Source organism: Siphateles boraxobius, unplaced genomic scaffold (assembly GCF_051911475.1).
Source record: "Siphateles boraxobius isolate OS27281-9 unplaced genomic scaffold, OSU_SipBor_1 41, whole genome shotgun sequence".
Classification (NCBI taxonomy): Eukaryota; Metazoa; Chordata; class Actinopteri; order Cypriniformes; family Leuciscidae; genus Siphateles; species Siphateles boraxobius.
Window position 1 is genome coordinate 43,577,501 of NW_027509042.1, and position 7,913 is coordinate 43,585,413.

Sequence of the window (7,913 nt, forward strand, 5' to 3'; positions counted from 1 at the left end):
CAGTGACTGAGCAGTGACTGAGCAGTGACTGAGCAGTGGCTGAGCTGTGGATGAGCTGTGGCTGAGCAGTGACTGAGCAGTGACTGAGCAGTGACTGAGCTGTGGCTGAGCAGTGGCTGAGCAGTGGCTGAGCTGTGGATGAGCAGTGACTGAGCAGTGGCTGAGCTGTGACTGAGCTGTGGCTGAGCAGTGGCTGAGCTGTGGATGAGCTGTGGCTGAGCTGTGACTGAGCTGTGGCTGAGCAGTAGCTGAGCAGTGACTGAGCAGTGACTGAGCAGTGACTGAGATATGGCTGAGCAGTGGCTGAGCAGTGACTGAGCAGTGGCTAAGCAGTGGCTTAGCTGTGGCTGAGCTGTGGATGAGCAGTGACTGAGCAGTGACTGAGCTGTGGCTGAGCAGTGACTGAGCTGTGGCTGAGCAGTGCCTGAGCAGTGACTGAGCTATGGCTGTGCAGTGGCTGAGCTGTGACTGAGCAGTGGCTGAGCAGTGGCTGAGCTGTGGCTGAGCTGTGGATGAGCAGTGGCTGAGCAGTGGCTGAGCAGTGACTGAGCTGTGACTGAGCTGTGGCTGAGCTGTGGCTGAGCTGTGACTGAGATGTGGCTGAGCAGTAGCTGAGCAGTGACTGAGCAGTGACTGAGCTATGGCTGAGCAGTGGCTGAGCAGTGACTGAGCAGTGGCTGAGCTGTGGCTGAGCTGTGGATGAGCAGTGACTGAGCAGTGACTGAGCTGTGGCTGAGCAGTGACAGAGCAGTGGCTGAGCAGTGACTGAGCTGTGGCTGAGCAGTGACTAAGCAGTGACTGAGAAGTGACTGAGCTGTGGCTGAGCAGTGACTGAGCTGTGGCTGAGCAGTGACTAAGCAGTGACTGAGCAGTGGCTGAGCTGTGGCTGAGAAATCGTTTACGAAACATGAGAGATGGTCACACTGTCCAAACATCTATCCTTACCAGTGCATATCCACACATCAGATGCATCCAACAAGCTTTCAGACAATACTTTTGTTTAACTTCCCCTCCCTCTTGCATCATCTCTTCTTTTCTCTGATGATGAGGGCGGGGCGACCTGTCACTCACATGATATCCACCAATAGCAAACCACAACCATCCAATCAATTCCTCACGGACAAAATCAAGCCCCGTCCACATTTGTTCTTGTTCCAGAAGTGTTTCACATGGATATTCGTCACAATAGGGAAGGAAAGAATAGTGCAACTTCTGTTTCATACAGACTTTAAACTGGTGTTTGCAATATTGGGCCTTGTTTTTTGACTTTGGAAAACTTAGTGTTCAGAATCATCACAAAATCCTGGATGTTTATTGTAAGTTAAAGACATTTAAGCAAATGCAATCATGTAAAATTATATGCAAAATTATATGAGTGATTCTCAGCTGGTGGGTCACGACTCCAAAATAATACTAAAGATAATAAAATGCGACTATAGATATAATCGTAAAGATACACTCTTAAAAAGAATGGTTCTTTATAGCATGTTCCACGAAGAACCTTTAACATCCATGGAATCTTCCCATTGCACAAAAGGTAGAAAAGGGTTCTTTAGATTTTTTAAATGTTCATCACACAAAGAAAAAAAACTGGTTCTTTTAGTAACTACCTGAACTTGTTTAATGTTATTCAACAAATTGGTTTAGGCTATTGAAAATTTGGTTCAGAGAATGGGGTTTAGTGTTTCAGCAATTCAGAAAAACTGTATTCTGCTTCAGCATTATGTCTTCATGTTGATCTGGCCTGAGGACTTTGTCCACATCACAGACACTGTCATCTCAGGCAAAGGAAAAAACCCTAAAGCCAGATCCAGCCTTGACAACATTCTCCAAACCTGCTCTTTCTCTCCTCATCCTCTTTCTCCTCGTCCACCACCTCTTATACTCTTCCTCCTTTCCCTTTTATATCGTTTCCATGTTGGTATCAACATTCAGTGCAACATTTTGAGTCAATTTTGGGACTCTGAAATAACTTATATTATGTACAGTTTGTTTGGTCACATCATTAGAAATAAGTGTGAACAATTTTGAGCCGTGGTGTGTAAATGATGACAACTGTGTTGTAGCTGTGTTTAACTTTTGCCTGCTGTGTTAAGCGTTTTGAAACATAAGTGCATCAAATGTGTTTTAGTGAGTGAAAATGTGTTTGGAGTTGCAAAAAGAGTTCATGAGATTTGCAAACAGTGTTTTAACTACCTGAACTTGTTTAATGTTTTACAGAAAGAGTGATTTATTCAACAAATTAGTTTAGGCCATTGAGAATTTGGTTCAGAGAATGGGGTTTACTGTTTTAGCAATTCAGAAAAACTGTAATATATTTGTAAAGAAGTATCTTCGCTTATTTTCATCAAGGCTTTACTTGATCAAATATGCAGTACAAACAGTAATATTGTGAAACATTATTGCAATTTAAAGTAAAAAAAATAGTTTGCATTCAATTTCGGTGCAAACCAAACTAGTTTGAAACCACTGAACTTTTTAATTTTTGTAAAATCACCTCTCAGAATATCAATGTATAAAAGTTTGATTGTGGCAGCCACAGTTTCCTCTCAGTGTTTATGATGAGGCACAATATTGCCAGCCTAATGTGATTCTATGTCATACATTCACAGCTATTAAAAGCAACAGAGTCCATTTCAGATCACGGTGTCAAATACAACACCTCAGTGGGGGAGAAGCTTTCCTCGTCCTGCTTCCATATGGAAAACCACTGGATCATCTGTCAATGACAAGAGCTCCCAACAATTTTCTGCACTAATTATGGAAGTAACGTGTTCGAATGAGCTGAAAGTATTGCCAAATGTTAATATATAAAAACAAACACGCACAATGTGGAAGGTGTGTGGAAATTTGTGAACGATATCTGTAAATCTCTCAACCGAATTCTGCGGGCAAATATAATGCCATAAATAAAAGATCCTAATTTACAGTTTTAATACCATAAAAAGAACAACCAGGAACGGTTATTGACATATGACTTAAGACAGCATGGAGAATTTTCAGCTGCATATCAATACAGACATGAATTAATGCCAAATCATATATCACATTTCTCATCAATGAAAGAGCTTTACAGTAATCACTTAAAACCTTCACACAAACACACACACCTACCCCCATTAAGCTTGTGTGTGTGTGTGTGTGTGTGCGTGTGCGTGTGCGTGCGTGCCTGCGTGTGTGTGTGTGTGAGTGTGTGTCGTGTGTATGTGTGCAAATGTTTTATTGTTAATACACATATTATTTTTCATTTATATATTTAAATTAATAATATATTATTTATAAAAATGTATAAATGTAGTGCATACATTTTTTTCCTGTCACGGGTATACTTTTGGAATTATTTAATTAATTAAGTGAATATTTCTTAAGTGTATTTTATGTTATACACTACTCAACTGTCACAGGCGTCTTAAAGTTGGAAGTGAATATGAATATTCCAGATCTTTGTATGTGACGCGCCTCGTCAAGACTCTGGTCAGTGATGGTCATGATCTGTTGTAAAATGTCTCCATTGTCCTGCTTTCTCCCGTCTCCGTCGTTCGCTCCGGTGTTGTCCTGGATGTGCTGAGACAGGCCGGGGTGTCCACTCATTCCCACGGCCGCATGAGCGTGCATCAGGCGCGGCTGCTCGTCCATGTCGGCCCGCTCCGGTCCTCCGGTTCTCCGGTCGCTCTCCGGTCACTGTGTGATGATTCCGGTCGTGTGTCGGTGTGTGTACCTACTTAACTTTATTTTGGGGACAAATTTGTACCCAGAAGTGACCAAAACCTGCCAAAATCTCCAAAAACCTCGGGACGTCCTCATTTTTAAATCTAGTATAAAAAATTAAGTAATTAAAGGTTTTTTAAAAATGTAAAAATGCAGAAATTATTGTTATTGCTATTTGCTCAAGATAAGGAATTTGATTTGTTGAAGATGTGTGTGTGTGTGTGTGTGTGTGTGTGTGTGTGTGTGTGTGTGTGTGTGTGTGTGTGTGTGTGTGTGTGTGTGTGTGTGTGTGTGTGTGTGTGTGTGTGTGTAATTTCTTCAACACTAGTGGCACCAACTGCAATGTCTTTTCAAACAGGTCTGTGATTGATCAGATAAACCAATTGTCTGGATGAGTCAGAATCGCTATCTAAGGAGTCAAACATCTTAAAAACAGGAACTGCTTTTAGTCCTAGACACCTCTACATGGAAACAAACACCATAGGCATAAGGGAGAGACAAACTCGTGAGAGACGGTTGGCGCTTGTGGTTTGAGCGTTCGGGTTTCAGGGCATCAAGGAGACACTGAGCAACATGCCAGTGGAGTCTCTGTAGACGAGCCTGAAAGAATCAATACAGCGGAGAACAAAGAGGAGCTGTGTTACAGCAGACACACTGATCACTGGCCCAGAGCCACATAAATGAGACTCACAGAGACACAGAGACTCACAGAGACGCACAGAGACACAGAGACTCACAGAGAGACAGAGACGCACAGAGACACAGAGACAGAGATGCACAGAGACACAGAGACAGAGATGCACAGAGACACAGAGACTCACAGAGAGACAGAGATGCACAGAGACACAGAGACAGAGACGCACAGAGACACAGAGACTCACAGAGACACAGAGACTCACAGAGACACAGAGACTCACAGAGACTCACAGAGACTCACAGAGACACAGAGACTCACAGAGACTCACAGAGACTCACAGAGACACAGAGACACAGAGACACAGAGACACAGAGACTCACAGAGACAGAGACTCACAGAGACTCACAGAGACACAGAGACTCACAGAGACTCACAGAGACTCAGAGACTCACAAAGACACAGAGACGCACAGAGACTCACAGAGACAAAGAGACTCACAGACACTGAGACTCAAAGAGACACAGAGACTCACAGAGACACTGAGATGCACAGAGACTCACAGAGACTCACAGAGACAAAGAGACTCACAGAGACAAAGAGACTCACAGACACAGAGACTCACAGAGACACAGAGACTCACAGAGACACCGAGATTCACAGAGACTCACAGAGACACAGAGACTCACAGAGACACAGAGACTCACAGAGACACCGAGATTCACAGAGACTCACAGAGACACCGAGATTCACAGAGACTCACAGAGACACCGAGATTCACAGAGACTCACAGAGACACCGAGATTCACAGAGACTCACAGAGACTCACAGAGACACAGAGACTCACAGAGACACAGAGACTCACAGAGACACCGAGATTCACAGAGACTCACAGAGACACCGAGATTCACAGAGACTCACAGAGACACCGAGATTCACAGAGACTCACAGAGACACCGAGATTCACAGAGACTCACAGAGACACCGAGATTCACAGAGACTCACAGAGACTCACAGAGACTCACAGAGACTCACAGAGACACAGAGACTCACAGAGACACCGAGATTCACAGAGACTCACAGAGACACCGAGATTCACAGAGACTCACAGAGACACAGAGATTCACAGAGACTCACAGAGACACAGAGATGCACAGAGACTCACAGAGACTCACAGAGACACCGAGATGCACAGAGACTCACATACAGACTTTATTCGCTGACTTTAGCTTGCTTGCTTTGCATGAAGAACAACATGGTGACGAAACGCGCTCTGTAGTAGTTTGTCTGTTTAGGGCTACAGTAGAAACCTGTCTGCGCATTTCAATGTAAGGGGACCCACAGTGTATAGATATATATGGCTCATTCTAAGGTAACAAGGTAATAAAAAACATAACGGTTCATTATGTAAGGTCTTTATACACCACTGAAAACATAGTTATGTATATTATTTTGCATTTCTGTCTACAGATCCTCCTAAATATTACACAATGTACTAGAGGTGGGAGTAAGTCACAGATGTGCAAGTCACAAGCAAGTCTCAAGTCTTAACCTTCGAGTCTCAAGCAAGTCCAAGTAAATTTTTTATAAAGGCAAGTCAAGTCACTGCCTTATGTCAAGCAAGTCAAGTTTTTTTAATATATATGCATTTCCACAGCTGAGTGGTTACTACAATAAAAATCTAAATGTAACTGAAATTAGGCCAACATTAAAGCATGAAAAAATAAATATGCCTCAAACATTGCAGAAGACCATTAAAAGGTATTAAACAATTCACAATTCAAGTATAATTCCTACCAAAGGCATTCTTCAAACTGGCATCCCCTTAAAACAAGTTATATATTTTTAATTATGAAGTTAAAACCGCCAATAGGTGGCGCCAAATTACCGTATTAATGTACGAGTCATAGAAGCATTCATTTAACTTATGTTCAAAACGGCAGATTCGTTCTGGAACTAAGCGACTCGGTCACTGAAGCACAAATACGCATAACTCTTTCTGTGGCTTGTTTGGAACTATTGTCATTGGAGAAATCGAGCAAAAACAGAAAATATTTGGAGGCTATGTCTAAATGTCAAATCACAATATTCACTCTTTGTTTACTGAACTGTTTTATAAAATCATTATCACATTTGCAATCGCGTCAATGTTCTGGGAATATTTTTAAAATATCATATGTTATAATTATGAATATAACTCATACTAGGGTATTTTTTTCCACCACATTTTGAATTTTGGGTGCAATATTAATTCTGCTGGCATTTTGATAACATCTAATAGATGTAATCCCTGATAACATCTAACCCTGCTTTAAGAGAAACATAAAACACGACAAAACATTAACAGTTTTATATGTTGTTTTTTTGTCATTGGAAAGAACGACATATTTGGCTTTAAAGCATGATTTAAAAAGAAATGTGGCAAATGTTATACAAAATATATGACATCATTAATTATCATTTGAATATTGACAACATTAAGCTACATTTGAAAACATAATTGTGTATAAAGAGGCATGCTGTTTTGACCAATATTCTCGATTTAAAGATAGTCAAATTAACTATAACAAACAGGTTAAACAAGCCATAGCTTACTTTTAGACGTGGTGAATGAAGTTCGACTGTTCGAGGTTGTGATGGTCGTCCGATATCCCTTGCCAGTTATTATGCGTACATCAAGTCTTCTTGTATGAATATAGTCAATTTCTAGTGTTTATATCCAAAAAGAAACGATGCTGGGAGATGTTTTTGTATTTAGCGCGCTCACCGCGATGTATGTTTTTTCTGGGCTTGTGCAGTGTCACGCAATCGCGCAGAATCTGATGACTGGCGTCAATGGTTCCGTTGCTTTCATTTTGTTCATCAATTGATGTTGCGATGATAAATGTATATCAAGTCATTCTCGAGTCATACAGTTCAAGTCAAGTCAAGTCTCAAGTCATTGGATCTCAAGTCAAAGTCAAGTCGAGTCATTTTCTTAATTTAGTCAAGCAAGTCTCAAGTCCTTAAATTTGCGACTCGAGTCTGACTCGAGTCAAGTCATGTGACTCGAGTCCCCCATCTCTGCAATGTACCTTTAAACTCAGTGGTGGATCTGTTGTCCACTGCCATAAAACGTGCCTGAACTGCCTTTGACCTTTGACCCCGTAACTATCTCACAATCTAATGAACTCATGAATGTTGATGTACTGCTGCACGTACACACACACACACACACACAAACACACACAAAAACCTGCCAAGGATACAAATGAAAAGTCCTAGAGTGGAGAAGTGTCCTCTGAGAGTTGTAAGTACTTCAGAAAATTCAATCAGACGCGCCATACATGCACGATGCACTTGTGTGTTCAGAGAGGTATTGTTTTCACAGCTCGTGGACAGAGTGAGATAAATTAAGTTTCCATCTATGGACTTCAACTCCTGAACTACTTATGTCTACAATTCAGTTATGGAATAATATTAAACTGTTTTCAATCTAAAGGGTGACAGAAAATGATCATGAGTAAAAACAACTCACAATAAAAAAAATTCCCTTGCTCTATGCATTTCCAGACAGACTTGTACAGTTAAG